This window comes from Sus scrofa, chromosome 11 (genome assembly GCF_000003025.6).
Source record: "Sus scrofa isolate TJ Tabasco breed Duroc chromosome 11, Sscrofa11.1, whole genome shotgun sequence".
In the NCBI taxonomy this organism is placed as follows: Eukaryota; Metazoa; Chordata; class Mammalia; order Artiodactyla; family Suidae; genus Sus; species Sus scrofa.
The window spans coordinates 74,314,758-74,334,711 of NC_010453.5; the positions used below are offsets into that span (position 1 = coordinate 74,314,758).

The 19,954-nt window shown below is 43.7% G+C and overlaps 1 long non-coding RNA gene across 1 annotated transcript in view; it reads left to right on the plus strand.

Annotated features, from left to right (window-relative positions):
* Positions 1,038-19,954, plus strand: part of LOC110255854 — a 154,343-nt gene continuing 135,426 nt past the window's right edge. The window contains exons 1-2 of the long non-coding RNA XR_002336752.1: positions 1,038-1,853; positions 10,182-10,347. This is a non-coding gene — a long non-coding RNA (uncharacterized LOC110255854). The remainder of the gene's footprint in view (positions 1,854-10,181; positions 10,348-19,954) is intronic.

Below are 19,954 nucleotides of genomic sequence, written 5' to 3' on the forward strand. Positions count from 1 at the left end.
CTGGTCTGTGCGTCCACATCCACTTTCCTCCAGCCTCCCACACTGGCCTCAGGCTTGGGGAGGCTGCGCTAGGCCGAAAGAAACAGGAAGAGAGAAAAAGTGTGTTCTACCCCCCACCCTCCCCATAATGCAAGGGTGTATGTTGACTTACTGCTTGAAGCCCAGGAAAGAAGTCACCTTTACATCAAAATAAAGGCCACTTCCATGAATTCCTAGCAACCTAGGGACATGGTGAAAATCTCCTTCCACCTCCCAGCCTCTTCTTTTTTTTTTTTTTTTTTTTCTTAAATTTTATTGGAGTGTAGTTGATATATGATGTTGTCAGTTTCAGGTGTACAGCAAAGTGATTCAGTTATACATATGCTTCCATCCATTCTTTTTTGGATTCTTTTCCCATATAGGTTACTACTGAATACTGAGCAGATTTTCCTGTGCCCTATAGGTGGTCCTTGTTCATCATCTATCCCCTATACAAGAGTGTGTATATGTTAATCCCCCGCTTCTAATTTACCCCCCCCAACGCTTCCCCTTCCCCTCTTTCTTAATCCTGATAGTTAATTTCCCATATTGGCTTACTGAACAGCAAACCAAACCCCCCATGCTGTCCAGTTTTCTCTCTCTTCCCCCTTCACCAACTTTCCTAATAAAAGACTTTAGTGCACGTGCTATAATGCATGCGGCTCATGTCGGTTGCGTGAAAATTAGAGTTTTGGATGAAAGCCTTTAGAGTCATTGTCTTTCAAAATGATTGCATGCTTTTTTTCCCACTGAAAATATTCTATTTCTTCAAAAAAAATGTGCCACATAGAAGGGAATATACTCTCTGATTCTAGCGCTTGCGTATTCAGAAATCACCAGTATAAAAATGCTGTTGTCATTGTGAGCATAAATTTGTTGCCCTTTCTTTTTGATTTCTTAACACATGCTGCATGGCCTTTGCTGTATTGCAGCGGCATTCATTAAGTTTTAGGCTAAATGTCTAAATCACAAGCCTGCTTGTTAGGTGTTACTAAAATCCTTTTTTTTTTTTTTTTTTTTGGTTGTTGATATTTTATGTCTCTGCAGCAATTTAAACTGCATTAAAAACAACCACCAAATTTAATATCCCCCTAAATAATATCCAGATTTTAAAATTCCATTTTGACTTAAAAGCTCTATGTGAATTTTATGTTTTCCTATAGTATCTTAATCTCTCTCTGACATGATTATTGAGGGCATCTAATAAGGCAAAAGAAAAATCAATCTGACGCTGGAGAAAATAAGACGGCCTAGTGAATTGCTCCACTTGGAGCATGGCGAGAGGTTACAAATGCAGTAAAGCGTGAGGGTTCACGGCAGCAGCCTGAGGATGGCGGGCCATGCTTTTCCGGCGTCTTCTCCCGCCGCATTACACAGTGCTGCTTTGGCACCAGGAGCACGAGTGATTCTTGCTTCTCTCTGCCCTTTCCTTCTACCAACTCATAGGCTCTTGCAGTTACCGTATATTTTACGCAGCACCTGCTTTGTCTTCCTGTACGACTCAGCCAGGGAGATGAAAGTCCTTATCTCCCTAATCCTCCTGCTGTAAGGTTCTCCACGCTCCCTAAGTCCTGCCAAGCGGCTGCCCTTCCACCAGACCTGGAGGCGGCTATGCCTGGGAGCTTAGATCCCTGGAGACTGCAGGCCAGGATTATATTGGATTATCTGGCTTGGTCTTACCTCACCACGTGAGTCCTTAAAATCAGAGAGGCTTTCCCAGCAAAGTTAGAGAGAGAGACAGAGGAAGGAGGCGGGAGATCTGGCCCATGAGAAGGACTCATCCTGACGACACCTGGATTTTAACCTGGGGAGACTCACCCTCTCCAGGATAGAAGGTACGCATCAGGCCGTTTCAGTGGCTACAGGTGTGAGCCGTTAGGGCACTGGTAGAAACCCAGTGCATCTGAGCTGCGGCTCTAGGATTCAACATCTGGAGTCACTGGTGCTGGGTGTCCCACTGTGGTGACGGGGGCTTACGTTGGGACCACTGGTGGTGGGCTGGGCTGTTCTGCTCAACAGGCTCCATAATTTGTGGGGCCCAGTGCAAAACGGAAATGTGGGGCCCTTGTTCAAAATGTCAGAAAACAGTGCTGTTTAAGGTGTCAGTATATAAAGCTTTTCCCTTTTTTCTGTCATCTCTCTCCCAACATATTGTGACTTTTTAATTTGCTCTTTAATATCCTTCTAAGATAGGTTAAAATAGTAAATTATTAACATGAACTTTATCATCTTAATGTTGTATAATATTCCCAATATGCCAATTGTAAACATATAGAGCATTCAACATGTAGGCAGAATCACCAAAATTATACGTTTAGTGTTTCCTAGCTTGTACAGGTGTGTGTATTTTGTTCTTGCTGGAAGAGTGGAAATGCTCAGAATGTGCCCTTACTGGAAATGATTCATTAGGTTAGATCCCAGTCCAATATGACTGGTGTCCTTATAAAAAGGGAAATTTGTTCGAATTGGCACATGCACACTGAGATATAAGAAATGACTGGCCAACAGGGACCTGCTGTACAGCACAGAGATCTCTACCCAATATTCTGTGATGATCCATGTGGGAGAAGAATCGGAAAGAGAGCGGAGGTGTGTGCACGTATAACTGAGTCACTGTTGTACAGCAGACATGATCAGCTATGCTCCAATGAGCTTAAAGGATAAAATTAAAGAACGGGAAATCTGGACACAGACAGACATGCACAGAGAGACGCTGCCACGCAGAGAGGAAGCAAAGATTGCGGGGATGCAATTTCAAGTCAAGGATTGGCAACCCACCAGCTGGAACGAAGAGAGGGCATGGGCAGACCCCTCAGTGCCCTCAGAGGGGACCGACCCTCCCCCCACACCTTGCTTTCGAACTTCTAGCCTCCAGGAGTGAGCGACCAAACATTTCTGTTGTTCACATCACCCAGTGTGTGTGGTACCTGGTCATGGCAGCCCCAGGCCAATAAGACAATGCTCTGCCACCTTTGGGAAATGGGCTGTGGCCCAACTTGGAGGAGAGTTCAGGGGCTCACCGACTCGAAGCACCACACGTCTGCATAGGACAAGACAGATGCCGGATCAGTATGCTGAGTTGTGAACAGTGAATGAACGTGGCTGAAAGTCTTGCAACTTTTAGGAGAAATTTCTGTCACGATGCAATAAGCAAAGCAGTCATTTTAATACTTTATACACAAGCTGACTAAAAAAAATTGCAGTAAGCATTTCAAATGAGCGGCGCATAGATGTATAACATAAAAATAAGGCAGATTAATAAGGAAAGACATCAAGAACCTGATATGTAAATAGCAGAGGGCATGAACAGTTTTTAAAAGAGGAAATATAGGCGTTGCCATTGGGGCTCAGCGGATTAAGGACCTAACTAGTATCCATGAGGATTCGGGTTCAATCCCTGGCCTCGATTAGTGGGTTAGGGATCCAGCGTTGCCACAAGGTGTGTCGTAGGTCGTGCATATGGCTCAGATCCAGCATTGCTGGGGTTTAGGGTGGCAGCTGCAGCTCTGATTTGACCCCTAGCCTGGGAAGATCCATATGCCACAGGTGTGGCCGTAAAAGGTAATTAAAATAAAATCGGAAATGTAAAATATAATAAACAGAAACATTGTAAAAAGCTATCCTATCCCAGAAGCTCACACTGGCAAAGGAAATATTCCAAGGCTGAATTTGGAAAATTTGACATTTAAAGATCAATTACAAGATATCTCCCTTTGTTTAGACTTTCTATAATTTCTTTTACTCCTTTTTTAGATCAAATTACTGGTTGTTCTTATAGCCCTCTTGAATCATACATATGGTTTTTTTTTTCTTCTCCCTTCTTCCCTTTTCTCTTCTTTTTTATTTCTTCTCACCTGTGGTCTTCTTCTTCCTCTTCCTCTTCTTTTTCTCTCCTTCTTCTCCTCCTTCCTCTTCCTTCCTCTCTAAAAAAATTAAAATAAAATAAAAGCTAATAAACATGAAAATTTCCAGCTACATTAGATGTTGAAAAATGAAAATTTTACCAGTTACACACTTAGAGTTTTGTTCTTGGCCTTTTATTCAACTAAGTGCAGATTTCCCCTGCCAAATTTCATTCATCTTATTTAATTAAAAGATTCTGGGTTTTTTTTGTTTTTTGTTTTTTTAAAATTCCCATCATGGCTTAGTGGTAACAAACCTGACCAGGGTCCATGGGGACGCGGGTTCGATCCCTGGCCTCACTCAGTGGGTTAAGGATCCGGCATTGCCGTGAGCTGTGGTGTAGTTCACAGACTTGGCTTGGATCCTGCTTTGCTTTGGCTGTGGTGTAGGCCAGCAGCTGTAGGTCCAATTTGACCCCTAGCCTGGGAACTTCCATATACTGCGATGCAACCCTAAAAAAAAAAAAAAAAAAAAAAAGATTCTATTTTTTGGAGTTCCCACCACGGTGCAGTGGGTTAAGATTCCAACTGCAGTAGCTTGGGTCACTGCCAAGGTGTGCGTTTTATCCCCAGCCCAGTGCACTGGGTTAAAGGATCCGGCTTTGCCACAGTTATGGTGTAGGTCACAGTTGTGGCTCAGATTCAGCCCCTGGCCTGGGGGACTTCCATTTGCTGTGGGTGTGGCGATAGAATGAAAAAAAAAAAAAAAAAGAACGAAAGAAAGAGATTCTGTATTTTACATTTGTATTCGATAAAATATTTTATCATGTACAGTTTTTATTGTCAAGAGTTTAACTTTTTGTTGGGAGTTCCCATCACGGCTTAGCGGTAATGAACTTGACTAGTATCCACGAGGATGTAGGTTCAATCCCTGGCCTTACTCAGTGGGTTAAGGATCTTGCGTGGCCATGAGCTGTGGTGTAGGTTGCAGACACGGCTTGGATCCCAAGTTGCTGTGGGTGTGGCGGAGGCCGGCAGCTGGTGCTCTGATACGACCCCTACCTGGGAAACTTCCATGTGCCACATGTGTGGCCCTAAAAAAGCAAAAAAAAAAAAAAAAGAGTTTAACTTTTTGTTGACTTGTACTAATACATTTCATATGAATTGGATGATAGAAACTTATATTTCTTCAAAAATAATCTTTTATTTAAATTATAAAAAAGGAAAAAGAACAAAAGAGGAAATTTTAGTCCCAGCATGACCATCACCCTGTTGACATTTGAAGAATATAATACATGCACTTAGTTTAAAAAGTTCAAATAATTCAGAAGCATGTGAATTGAAAGTACAGTTCTTGCTTTTCCACCCTTCTGTGTTCATCTCTTCAGAGTACTTAAGTTTTTTCTGTGCCATCCAAGAATGTTTTAGCAAGTATATATTTTAAACTTGTGGGTTTTGGAAAATTTGAACAATTGTGTGGATAGCATGACAAAGAGAATGAAGAGACATACGTATTTGAGAGAAGTGTACACACAGAGACCGGATACTCCATAGATAGAACTTTGTAATGTTCACCACAGGGTCTATGTGTTTGCATGTTCACACTGACAGGGCTATGTATTCTCCCTCACAATTACAAAATACCACATTTTATCAAGTCTCAGAAATCATTCAGACTTTTAAATGTGGAGGAAAATACCCTTAAAATCCAAGATCCTTTGACCCTGAAGTTATGCTTCAAGGATGCTATCCTAGGGAAATACTTAGGAGGGCAGAGACTTATGAATAGTTATATTTAAGGCAGTATAATATAAGTAAGAAATGACCCAAACATACAAGTTGGATAATGAAGGTAAGGTATAACCACATGAGGAAATATCATGTAGCCATTAAAATGTTTGTGAAGAGGGCTTAAAAACCTATGCAATGATGTGATTGTTTAAAATAAATTTTATTGGAGTATATTTGACTGACAAAGTTGTGTTAGTTTCAGGTATACAGCGAAGTAAATCAGTTTTGTGTACACACACACATATCTCCATTCCTTTTCAGATTCTTTCCCCAACAGGTTATTACACAGTATTGAGTAGACGTCCCTCTGCTATACAGTAGGTCCTTGTTACCTATCCATTTTATATATAGTAGTGTGTATATGTCAATCCCAACCCCCTAATTTCTCCCTCTTCCCCCTACATCTCTCCTTCGATAACCATAAATTTGGCTTCAAAATCTGTTTCTGTTTTATAAGGGTTTTTTTGGTATCATTTTTATTAGTTTCCACATATTAGTGATCTCATATGATATTTGTCTTTCTCTGACTTATTTCACTTATTATGATAATTTCTAGGTCCATCCATGTTGTTGCAAATGGCATTATTTCATTCTTTTTATGGCTGAGTAATATTTTGTTACAATATATCATAATATACATATTATATATTATATATATATTACATCTTCTTTATCTGTTCTTTATCGATGGACATTCAGGTTGCTTCCATATCTTGGATACTGTAAATAGTGCTGTGATGAATGTTGGGTGCAGGTGTCTTTTTGAGTTATAGTTTTCTCCAGATAGATGCCCAGGAATGGAATTGCTGGATTATATGGTAGTTCTATGTTTAGTTTTTTAAGGAACCTCCATACTGTCTTCCATTGTGGTTGTACCAGCTTACATTACAATCAAGAGTGTAGGAGGGTTTTTTTGGAAACACAAAAGACCCCAAATAGCCAAAGCAATCTAGAGAAGGAAAAATGGAACTGGAGGAATCAGGTTCCCTGACTTCAGACTTTACCATAAAGCTATAGTCATCAAAACAGTATGTTGCTGGCACAAAGACAGAAATATAGATCAGTGGAACAGCATCGAAAACTCAGAAATAAACCTATGCACCTATGGTCAATTAATCTATGACAAAGGAGGCAAGAATATACAATATACTGAAAATACAGCCTCTTCAGTAAATGGTCCTGGGAAAACTGCATAGCTCCATGTAAAAGAATCAAATTGGAACACTCTCTAACACCATACACAAAAATAAATGCAAATTGGGTTGACAATCTAAACATAAAACCGGATACTATAGAACTGTTAGAGGAAAACACAGGCAGAACACTCTTTGACATAAATTGCGGAAATATCTTTTTAGATCCACCTCCTAGAGTAATGAAAAAAAAAAATAAAGAAATGGGACCTAATTAAACCTAAAAGCTTCTACACAGCAAAGGAAACCATAAACAAAACAAAAAATAAACCACAGGATGGGAGAAAATCTTTGCAAATGAAGTGACCAACAGGGGATTAATCTCCAAAATACACAAACATCTCATACAGCTTTATACCAAAAAACAAGCAAATAAACAAACAACCCAATACAAAAATGGTAGAAGATCTAAACAGATATTTCTCCAAAGAGGACAAATGTCCAAAAAGCACATGAAAAGATGCTCAACATCACTAATTATTGGAGAAATGCAAATCAAAACTACAATGAGGTACCACCTTACACCAGTCAGAATGGCCGTCATCAAGAAATCTACAAACAATAAATGCTGGAGAGGGTGCAGAGAATAGGGAAGCCAATGACAAAACTGTTAAGCAAAACAAGAGTAGGCTATAAAATTGTATATAAAGAATGATCTCAAGCGTGTAGGAAACAAAGACAAACAAGATTAGAGTAAATTATGTCCGTATTCAAAGGCTGGTTATTTCTGAGGAATGGAATGATGTATTTTCTAATTTTTCTACTGTACAAAATGGATTAATATTCAACATCAGCATTTAATTAAAATCCATATGGAATTTTAATGCTATCACCACATTTCTCTGCAAAACCAATAGCAATAATCACATTGAAAGATGACCAAAGACCAGGGCTGCTGAGGCTCCTCAGACACGTTACCCACACTTGGGGCTGGAAGTGTTGAACAGAATCGCCAAGAACGGAGCAGTTAAATGACACCATAGAAATTCAGGTCAGATGCTAATGTATCAAGCTGTTTTTCTGAACTATTGAATCTTTGATTCAAAATTTAAGCAGTAATAAAAATGGGCCAGAATCGTCTATACCACCCCCATCACTTCAGAATTCAATCACTCTCCGTGGTCCCTAGGGACGAAGAGTGAAATAAAAAAGCACATTTCCTTGGGTTTTAAGAGGCTCCATAGACACAGGAGAACATCACTCACTTGTGTATGCATAGACTGTGAACAAGCTCGAGATTAGGAAGATCAAAAGCTTCATTCAGACTTTGATGAGGAAGAAAGCTTTCCGTTTAGCCAGGGGTAAAAAGCTATATCCACTAAGACAGCTCTTAAAGGCAGCTTTACAAGAGTAGAGCAAACCCAGGTCCCAAGTTTACCGCAGGTAGAGAAACAATCCCCGACATCATAAACACAGCCCCGGCCCGGCGCACACTTTCCATTGTAAATAAATGACAGAAAGTCACCGTGTCCAGTTTGCTTCGTTTTCCCAGTGAAGATAAACGAACGCTAGGCCATGGTGGCTTCCTTAGAGTCGGCTTATTTCTGCGATTGAGCAGAAATAGCTGAGGAGCTGAAGAACTTCTACCAAACAGATTTGTTTTTCTTAAGTTCTGATTTCTGGGAGAGATTTGCATTTAGGTTAAAGTCTTTTTTCAGAAATGGGCCCATTTGTAAATGGGCTGGTTGTGCTGCAGAATCATACACAGGCGTCTCCCAGGAGCAAAGAGAAGGTGATCCTGGACTTGAGAAGGGAGTTGATTGTTGCTTTTTTTTTTTTTTTTTTTTTTAACGTAAAGGCTAAATCCCAACTGAACTGTTTAAAGAGAGTTATGACACACCACTTTTTTGAAATTCCCTTTATTAAACTGGTATTAGGATACCTTCACTTGGTTTCAAAAAGAAAAAAGAGCCATTCAAAATTCATGGGCACCTTCATGGCCGGAGGAGTTTGGGATGTTAACTGTGAGGGTGATGCTTGAATTAACTGAGCCCTTCCTTGTCGACGCCTGCAGGTGACAGATTAAAGAGCAGGAAGGGAGTTCCCTCTGTGGCACAGAGGAAATGAATCCAGCTTGTGTCCATGAGGATGCATGTTCAATCCCTGGCCTCGCCCAGTGGGTTGGGGATCCAGTGTTGCCTTGAGCTGTGGTGTAGGTCGCAGATGCAGCTCTGATCCTGTGTTGCTGTCCCTGTGGCTCCAATTCCACCCCTAGCCTCAGGTGCAGCCCTAAAAAGCAAAATAAGATAAGATAACAAAATAAAATAAAATAAAATAAAATAAAATAGAGCAGATGGCTTCTCTCTGGTTAGAGGTCTCCTCAGGTATAGTCAGGTTATTATGGTCTATAACTCAGTGTACGTCCCTTCTAAAACAAGTAGCACCAGCTACTTCTACATGCTATTTCATCTTTATAACATCCCTATGGTTGTTTTATCAGCCCTATTTTTATTTATTTTTATTTATTATTATTATTATTATTTTTGTCCTTTTAGGGCCGTACCCACGGCATATGGAGGTTCCCAGCTGGGGTCTAATCGTAGCTGTTGCTGCCCGCCTGTGCCAGAGGCACAGCAACGCCAGATCCAAGCTGCGTCTGCGGCAACACTGGATCCCTGACCCACTGAGCTAGGCCAGGGATTGAACTTGCAACCTCATGGTTCCTAGTCGGATCCGTTTCCACTGCACCATGACAGGAACTCCTATTTTTATTTTTATTTTTGGTCAAGCCTGTAGCATGAAGAAGTTCTCAGGTCAGGGATAAAACCCAAGCCACAGCAGTAACCCAAGGCACAGCAGTGACAATGCCGGATCCTTAACCCACTGAACGAGGCCAGGGATCGAACCCACATCCTCATGGATACTAGTCAGGCTTGTTACCACTGAGCCACAAGCGGAACTTCCCTATTTTCTTCCATTCCCTTACCCCAACCTCGGGCCTTCATCACTTCACTCCCCATCACTCCAATAGCGCCTCACCGATATCTTCTTTTTTGGACTCTCTTCCATCCATCCATAGCCCCAACCCATTTCACCATCTAATTGGTTTTCCCGAAACACTTTGATCACATAACCACTCTTATCTCAAAACAGTCATAACTCCTCCGGCCCGTTGGACAAAACAGAACATTTTCTGAGTCTTGCATCTAGGGTGATGCTGACCTTTGCTTTTAGTTGCCTTGCCGTGGTTCTGTGCGAACTATTTGCTGGAAATGCCTCTACATTTTTGCCTCTGAATTTTTGTTCTTGCTCTTTCACATGGGGGAGAAAAAAGTCTTTTCTTCTCTATTGTGCCAATCAGACCAAACTTTCAAAGCCAATCTAATTTTATTTTCAGCATCCAGCTGGCCCTGAAGGCTTGAGCGCATAAGTGACCCAGCTTGAGACACCTCCTCTTGGTCACCAGCCACACCGGAAGCCAGAGGTCATCTTGTGTCAGCATCAGCAGGAACCAAAGACAGGGCTTGCTGATGACAGCGTGCTAAGAAAATTCTGGAGAAATGGTGAGAAAGAACCTGGGGCAGTTCTGTGAACAGAGGGTGAGGACGGAATATTCTGTGAGGTTGTGATGAGAAGAGTGGGAACGAGAAGCACTGGGACTGGATTTGAGGTCAGGGCGAAGGCAGCCATAGGGCAGGGGTCACAACTATCCTCTTAATGAGCCGCCTGGGATAACACTGAGGCCATCGTCACTTGGTCTCCCGACTGTGGTCAGTGATGGAGAGAAGGTCTGCAAGTCTGCGTGAAGTTTCCAAGGAAAGGATGCTCGCAGCCTAAAGAGTCCAGAAGTCCTCGAGAAACCAGAGGCTCTAAGCAGAGACACACTCCCTTCCCGTAATTGTAAAATTCCCACTCCTACTCCGGTTGTTCTTGCCGCCACTTGGGGGGACCGGCCGCTTTTATCTGGGCACCTTTCGCAGTCCTCTTGGGGAGACTTTGGCCAAATCCCACACAGTTCGCCTTGTCATTAGTAGCGTTTTACAAGGTAAACCCATCCCATGCTGTATGTTGCTCACGGCCTGTCTCCAGCATTACAAATCCTGGAGTCTCACTTTATAATTTTGAACTTTCAGGCCCACTTGTAATATCAAGGCTAAAGCGTTGTGACTAAACAATATATTGGAAGAAATTCATGGTAATGGCATTTGGCTCGAGTTGAAAGCTTAGCTTTTAATGTTCTCGAAGATCTAAGAGGACCTTGGTTTTGTTTTCTCCAAAGGTCCTTCTCGGTTAACTGCATAATATCCAATTATGCATCTTAGAAGAATTTAGGGTTGAGAAAACCCAGCTACTATTGGAATCTTTGATTCTACAAAATATTCGTTTCCAAAACCAGTGCTTATACAACGAAACTCTTCCCTTTGGGATTTAGTTGATTGTCATAACTTTTGAGCTTGCCTTGCAAAGCCACAGACTCATTGCAATAAAAAGCTTCAGCTTACAATGTTTTAAAAGTGTAGCGTTGTAGCCGATTTTGGTCGTTATTTGATCAGGAAAGAAAAAAAAAATCCCACAAATCATTTTTTTTTTCCCTGATGTCTTAAATGAACTGGGGTTTTCATATTTATTTCTTAGGATTGTAGCATTTTGAGCACATTGTGTTTATAGGTGTGGGAATCACAAGTCACTAAAATGTTTGAATCTTAAAGATGGCGGAAAAAGCCTGCAATTACCATTTATTGTAAGTAAGCAGGGGGCAGAGAAGGGTTTTGTTTATCCTGATCTTTCTTAGTTGGGAGGGGAATGGCAGGCTACCCGTCTGGCCACATCTCCCAGACAGATTTGATGTGGCCACAGATAATGTGCTCCTATAAAAAGGTGTAAGTCATGTGTCTGGCTTTGCAGGAATGCTAGGGTGTAGGAGTTTATAAGCACGATTTCCTCTAATTTGATTAAGACATCATAAGGATAGCACTTTCCCTAGGTCGAAAGCAACAACTGGGTTCATTTTCCTCTCCTTGGAAGAACTGCATTCTCCACTTAGTGAGTCATGAGTTCAGGGTTTGTTATAGGTTGGACCAGGCACTCAGGGACCTGAATTTCAATCATCTGCTTCAGTATTTCTCAGACTCAGCAAAATCCACGTTCTGGGTCCAGTAGTTCTTTGCTGGGGAACTGTCTTATGTAGGAGGTTTCGCAGCTCCTCTGCCCTCTGTCCACTAGAAGCAGGTAACCTCCCAACCCCCACATGTAATGATAAAAAATGTCTCTTCCAGGGACAGGGAAGGGAGGGGCATCTCCTCTGGTTGAAAATTACTGCTTTAGATTTACTTTATTTGGGAGTGAACTAAATTAAAAAAAAAAGTTTTGGGAGTATAGTTGACTTATATATAATATTGTGTCAGTTTCAGGTGTACAGCAAAGTGAAACAGTTATACAAATAAATATATCCATTCTTTTTTCCCATATAGGTTATTACAAACTATTGAGTAGATTTCCTTGTGCTATACAGGGGGTTCTTGTTTATCATCTATTTTATATGGCAGTGTTATGTTGTGTGTTATTCCCACTCCCCCAGTTCTTCCCTCCCCCCCAATGGTTTCACTTAGAGTGACCATAAGATGGGTTTTGAGATCTGTGAGCTTGTTTCTGTTTCATAAATAAGACTTTTTCCTTAAATGTTAATGGGACCCAGGGAGTGGGAGGTCCTGGAGAGAGAGAAACATCCTTTCCCACAGGGGTGGGTAAGTGAGCACCAAAGGAATTGTTAAGTCTTCCAGGATGGGAGTTCCTGTCATGGCTCACGGGTAGCAAATGCAACTAGTATCCATGAGGATTTGGATTCAATCCCTAGCCTCACTCAGTGGGTTAAGGATCCGGTGTTGCCATGAGCTGTGGTGTAGGTCACAGATGAAGCTCAGATCCTGCATTGCTGTGGCTGCGATGTAGGCCAGCAGCTATAGCTCTGATTGGACCCCTAGCTGGGAACCTCCATATGCCACAGGTGAGGACCTAAAAAAGACAAAAAACAAAAAAAGAAGAGGACTTCCAGGATAGACCATGGCCGCCATGTTTCTATATGGAGTAGAGCTCAAGACAGTCAAATTTTTGGTAAGATTTTAGGGGCTCTAGGAAGGTCATGTTTCCAAGAAGATCCAGTTTACTTTCATGTGGGCTGGAGTTCCCATCGTGGTGTAGAGGAAACAAATCTAACTGGGAACCATGAGATTGTGGGTTCGATCCCTGGTCTCACTCAGTTGGTTAAGGATCTGGCAGTGCCATGAGCTAGGATGCAGGTTTCGGACACGACTCGGATCTGGTGTTGCTGTGGCTGTGGTGTAGGCTGGCAGCTGTAGGTATGATTGGACCCCTAGCCCGGGAATCTCCATATGCCATGGGTGCAGCCCTAAAAAGACAAAAAAAATAAATAAATACTTTCATGTGGGTGCATCCTTTAGCTTCAGGTATAAATCCCTATAAGAGATTCAACCTCATGTAAGCTGGAAAACCAAGAAGGGCCAAAGCCTGTCACCACTTTTCCCCTTCCCACAGCAGACATCACTAATCAATCATTGCATTCTGATGCTGAGTCTGGTGTTGGCTTCAAAATCTTCCTTAGCCCAGGACTCCAGGTATTGCCACCCATACTCAAGAATTAGAACTCAAGTTGAAACCTCTTTGTAACCTTGGCTTTTAGGTTATTGCCGTTTATTTTAAGGACAAAGGTAGTCAGTGATGAAATATGTTTTTTGAAATTAGCACCTACATACAAAGCCTCAAAGTCTAGAATGGAAAATGTGAACATAAACACCAAAGCAAATGCATCCGGCAAAATCGGATACCAAGATAAAGTTGATTTGTGTCTTTGCCACCTAAGGCATGGAGATTTCTTCTCTTAAGTGAGAAATTCTGAAATGTTAGAGATTTGAGGGCCCCACACTTCATTCCTGGTGAATCAAGGCTGCCCATCAGAAGTCACTTTTGTGTACAGTCTGGAAAACTATCCACAAACATTTCAAAGTGCTCAGTTTGAAATGATGGATAGGCTTTTGGATCCTCCTGTCAATGCTCGAGAAGGAAGGCCTTCAATATTTGCAGTTATGTGGGTGGCTGAAAGTAGTTAGAAAATGCACCCAGAAGTGAGAGTTTGCTGAGAAAAAAAAAAAAGTGCCTCAAATTGAGACCGACTGTCAGTCAGTCTGTGGGAGCCAACAACTTTCTGTTTCCTTAAATGTTGGGAAGATCCTGACAAACTGCTTCAACTGCAGGAACCAAAATCAAAGGGATTCAGATTAGTTTGGGAGCATAGACACTGAATCTGAAACTCCGGGGGTGGGCCCAGCGATCTGGGTTGTTAAACAAACTCTGCAGGTGACCTTGATGTTCAAGTTTGAAACCCTTGGTCTAGGCTTGTTGGTTTAATTCGGTTTGCTTCCCATACCCCCTCACCCCCTGGAGCTTGTTAACATGTGGTGGGTCTGCCCTGGAACCTGAGAGTCTGCCTTTGCTGTTGGCTCCTGGGCTACTAGCAACATCTATGGTGGATCAACACAATTGCCATTTCTCTCTGGATGGCAATTCTTTTGATCCACCAAGAATGGATATCTTATATGTCTACGTAAACTTAATTGACTTTGTTGTACACCTGAGACTAATACAATGTTGTAAGTCAACTACACTCCAATACAACTTTTTAAAATATGGCCATTTCTCTAGAGAAAGCTCTTTAATGAGGGAGCACTGGCCTTGAGGATGAGGAGCGGTTACCGGAAAGGTGCGGGTGTTGAAAAGTGTAGTGAGGCCTGCTCAGCAGTAAACCTGTGAGCCATTGAAGCAGAGAATGGGGGTGCAGTAGAAAGCTTCACTGGCCTTTGAAATCGAATGTCACCGGCTCTCTATCCACCACGTGACGGGGACGCTTGCCTGTTCTCAACTTAATACCACTGCCATTCTCATCTGACTTCGCATCCTGGCCAGGCGGGTGGCTGGAGACCCACAGTTGCAAGGATCCCATCGGGTCTCGGTGCCTGGTTGGCTCCTGGATCCTAAGGTGCTTTCAGTCACGAGGAAATATCTATGAAGTCATCTTGGACCCCAAAAGCCATTGCCCAATGCTTTCAAGGGACTGGGTTCAGAATGACCATTCGTCATTCCCAGAAATCAAAGTCGCATTCCAGGCAGGAAGGTTGGCTGTCACAGAGGCCATTGGAACCAATGTGATGTGATGTTTGAAGGCAGTTCCAAATCTCAAAGCCGTCGTAGAGATACTGGGAATAAGAGTTTCTCAAATGCTCCTGAGAAGGTCTCAGCGGTGGTTTGAATGCCCGCGCTCTGGCCTGCTAAAAGTAATCCGGTGTGGTCACGCTGGTGGTCTCTCGGTGTGAACGGGTGGTCCCCAGGGCCGTTCTGTTGGGAGCGGAGGAGCATGTGAGCGAAGGTCCTGGCATCTTTCGAGGCGAGGAAGGGCCCTGGAGACTCTGGGCTGCAGAGAAACTGCCTGCTGTGCCCTTGTGTTTGGAGCCACCTCGTCAGCTTTGCCCAAAACCACCCTTGGTGGGAGGGAGCAGAGGAGACGGCGAGACCCTGTGGTTCAGTGAGTCAGCTGCTCCCCACAGAACGGGGAACCAGACTCTGTGAGATGTTAATTATCTGTTAGAAAAAACAGTTTATTTTACACAATTTCAAAAACGAAAACTCAGTTCCAGGGCAGACGCTGTTATTTAACTCCCTCCACTGACACGTATATATATGCGCTCCATAAAGGTATGTGCGCAAAGTCATAAAGTGGTGTTTTCAAAGGTGACAACAGATGTTCTTTACTCGAAACCATAACCCCTACATGCATGGTGACTGAGTTGCAGCCAGAAATGTGCTATAAAATGACATTTCCTGCCCCCAAGTTTAGATTGCCCAGGCCATTCTAGAGAAGAGTATTAAATCTTAAATACAAAACGATCCACGCCATTCCAGTAGTATCACATCATTCGTATCGTTTCTTGGGTTATTTTATCGGCTCAGTTTCCTCTGTTTCTCCAGTGACAAATTGCACTTTAAATTATTTCTTTATTTTATGGAGTGTGGAGTCATAGTAATTTCCTTGTCCCTGTTCCATTAACTTCCTGGTAGCATTGTTTGAAGTCTCCAGACCCTGATGTGTAATCCAACTGTTTTCCTCATATGTGGGAAGCAGCAAATGGCTTGTTTACGTCAAAAACAATTCTTGCTACCGTTTTCCTTTCTCTACAAGTCTTTTCCCATGAAGACTTTGGCAGGGGCCGAGCGGGTATTCTGGGGCTAAGCATGAACCTGCTAGATAGTAACATTCCAGGAGTGTTTGATGATTGACTGAGTGTGAGACTGGACCTGGAATAAAATACTGATCCCACCAAAGGAAGCTTAAAAATTTGGAGAAGAAATCACACCAGGATTATTTTTATGTTCACTTTTTGTTGAGTTCCTTAAGAAGTCCTTCCCCACCCCCCACTTTTCTCATGTCCTCTGTTCTACCCCTCCCTCCCCCCATTTCACAAGATAAGCGGGCCCTCGCTTTACCGTGAGGTCCAAGGTCATCTAGCCAGTGCCCCTTCGGCTGGCTGCCCGTCTCCGATCTCCTCCACGCGGCTCCCGCCTCCTCTCTAAGCCTGAACAGGCATCGCTTTTCTTTCCCGAGGAAATCCACTCCCACCGTGTCTGCGATCTCATTCCATCCCTCACCTTCCTTAATCCACCCCCACTTCTTCTCACCTGGATTTTCCCTTTTCAGCTTCTCCTTTGTCTCTTAATGCGGAAAAGATCTATAGTCATAGGACTCATTCAAATCTATATCTTCATAAACAAAACCCTTTCTCTACCCCCTTGCAATACGGCTCTGCCACTTTCTCTGATCTCACTGTGAAACGTTTCCTTTGGGGAAAAGTCACCTATGGATTGTGTCTTTATTCCTCAAATGCCAACCCCTTTTCAGACACACTGTAAGTCTCTTTTGGCCCCCAAACTCCTCTACAAATGTTCAGAGTTAAGATTCTGGCTGATTATTAAGCAGGCAGCAATGTGGAGGTGGAAAAAGCAGAGAAGAACTGGAGGTGGGAAACCTGTCAGTGGCCATCACCAGCCGAAGGAAGCCAGAAGCAGTGAGGACCTGCTTTGGGCTGTGTTGGGTGTCGGCACAGGAGAGCTCGGCGGCAGGGACACCGCAGGCAGCAAGCCGGTGAGAGCCGGCGCCTGAAGGGCAGCGTGTTTCAAGCCTGAGTGTTTAAGAAAACGACACCAAATACAAGGACCCTGGGAGGAGGAGACTGTGAGGGCAGGTGGGGTGCTGCTAATGATGAGGTTCCCTGTAGACCCGCAGAATGGATGGAGAACAAAGTTAGAAATCCTGACATCGGGCTTGAGAAAGAGGCGAGGCCAAGATACAGACTTTGAGGTCAACTGCATAGATGAAATGAAAGGGCATCGCTAACTGTCGCTGGGAGTTTCCTGAGGAAGAATGTACACGGGGCCAGAGAGAAGGTGACTTGGAGCTTTAGAGGAGGAATCCAGTGGTTCCGGGACAGGAGGAGAAGGCCCCGAGGGAGAGGAGAAGGGGAAATCGGAATCTTGGAAAGCAGGAGTAGTTTCCAAAGGGGAAGCATGGTCAGCAGAGCCAAATGACCTGCAGCATGTGAGGCACGCTGACCACGCAGGTGAGGCAGGCCGAGCACCCGTTTAGGAAGTAGAGGCTCAGGGACCGACGACCCAGGGTGCTCCTGCCTCCAGGGAATGTGCATTCCAGTGGCCGCGGGAGCAAACTGAAGAACTACAGTTAATTCCCCGGAGAGCTGTACGGGGCGTGTTCCTGTCTCTAATGTCACATGGGCGGGTTTGGGGACCTGGCAGCCTTCCTCTGGCAGGTGAGGGCACCGAAATCAGTTGCCTGAATCTCCATTACGGCTCCGCCACTCATCAGCTGGGGGGCCTGCAGCATAAGGTTTATCTGCTCTTTTGCAAGTGCCTCACTGATGGTGAGAAGCATGATCACAACTACCTCTCTTCATAGGTTTATGGTGAGGGCTTACTATGTTAAAAAGTGTGACATGACGGACATGTAGGAAGCCGTTGGCAACCACCAGACTTTGGTGGTGCTCCTTCTGCGCCAGACTCTCCTTGACCCCTCATCGCAGCCTCACGAAACTGTGTTATCACCTACATTCTTACAAGCAAGGAGACCAAGCACAGAGAGGTGAAGTAATTTCCCCCAGGTCACACAGCTAAATGGGGTCGTTTAATCATCTCTTCATCCCATTGGTGAGGGAGCGGTTCCTACCCTAGAGTCATGGGGATGGCCCAGCACTTGACCCCTGACTCTGGACAGATGGGGTTTCCTTGTCTCATATTCTCCCAACCTGGGGAAGAGGACACCATATACCTTGCAGAGCCACCAGGGGCTTTGAGAACAGAGTGATCCAGGAGGGCCTTAGGGAGGCTGGCTCTGTTGCAACAAGTGAGTGAGGTGGCCCTGGTTCCCCAGGGAGGACGTGGCTTGTTTGAAGAATTCCATGGGCTGGCGGGGAACCGAAACCCCCTACTCAGGCTGAAGCAGGGTCCCATGATAAGAGGTGCTGTTTGGCTGGGGGACCTTACCTCCTGGAGAGACAGGGAGGGACTTTGTGTGTACATGTGAGATGCCCTCCCGACTTTATCCAAAGTCAGAGCAGCACTGGATCCTGACTCCTGATTCCAGGCTGATGCACAGAGATCTAGTGAGGATGGGACCCAGGCAGTCTAGGTCCAAAGTCATGCAGTCTACACTCTGCCACACTCCCTCTCACTTGGACAAAGTGGTTGTTTCCTGGGCATGACTTATGCCCCTCTAACACCATTCATCCCTGTGTCTTTGCCCAGAATTCTCTCTTGATGCTAAACTGCCCTTTGAAACCCTGCCTGTCTACCAAGGCCCATCTCGAATGTCACTTCCTCTGTGAAGCTTTTCTTTCTCTTAATCAGATGTGGTCCCCCCTTCATTTCCAGGCAACACTGCATAGGAGGGAAGGCATGGCTTGGCAACTAGGAAACCATGGTTCAGTTTCTGGCTTTGTTATTTATTTGCTTGGGGGAAATAAATTAAGCTTGATTAGCCTTAGGTTTCCCATTTTTCAAGTAGGGGTAATAATATCTCTTTGAAATAATGTTATGAGACCATTCATAAAAATACATGCAAAGGTGCTCACACAATAGATATAAATTTAATGTAAATTAGAAGGCAAATAATAAATATGAATTTCCTTCACTCCAATTACTTTGTATCTCTACCGATACCTGTTGTATTGGGCCTTATGCCATAATTATTTGTGTATTTATTTTATGCACCCCCCTACCAGACCATGAGCTTGAAGAGAGATGGTATATTCCACCTTTTTCATTTTCACCTCTGTTCTGCTTCTTCACTGCTCACCATCCCTTGCATGTGGGGATAATTTTTATCAAGAGTGGAAGGAAATCTCAGCATATGCTGCTCTATAAATCAGTAAAGCTAATTAGGACCATGCCGAGTGTCTCTCATGCACACGGTTACTTTAGCTGTTGATAACACCTTTTATTCCTGAAGTAAACATGCCTGGGAAAGGTAGTACAACTATATCAGTTTATATTATGCAAATCCATATTAGGATGAAACCGATATAGCCAATCCCAACTGAATGCTAGGTTCAGAGTTCCTGTTGTGGCTCAGCAGGTTGAAGTCCAGCATAGTCTCCAGGAGGGTCTGTGTTTAATCCCTGGCCTCGCCGAGTGGGTTAAGGATCTGATGCTGTGGTGAGCTGTGCTGTAGGTCGCAGACACAGCTTGGATCCAGTGTTGCTGTGGCTGTGGCATAAGCCTGCAGCTGTAGCTCTGATTTGACCCCTAGCCTGGGAACATCCAAATGTCACTGGTGTGGCCCTAAAAGAGAAAAAAAAAAAAAAGTAAAAAAGAAAAAAATGAACACTAGGTTCAATGGAGGTAGTTTTCAAAATTTGAAGAGGAACAGAAATGAAGAGGAGGACGAAAAACACGTACGTGAAGATGAGTTCCGGAACGTCTAAGGCAAAGCCTGCGTCTTTCTTTTTTCTCTTCTCAGCCGCACCTACAGCGTATGAACGCTCGCTCACAGGCCAGGAACTGAAGCCAGCTGCAGCTGTGACCTGTGCCACAGCT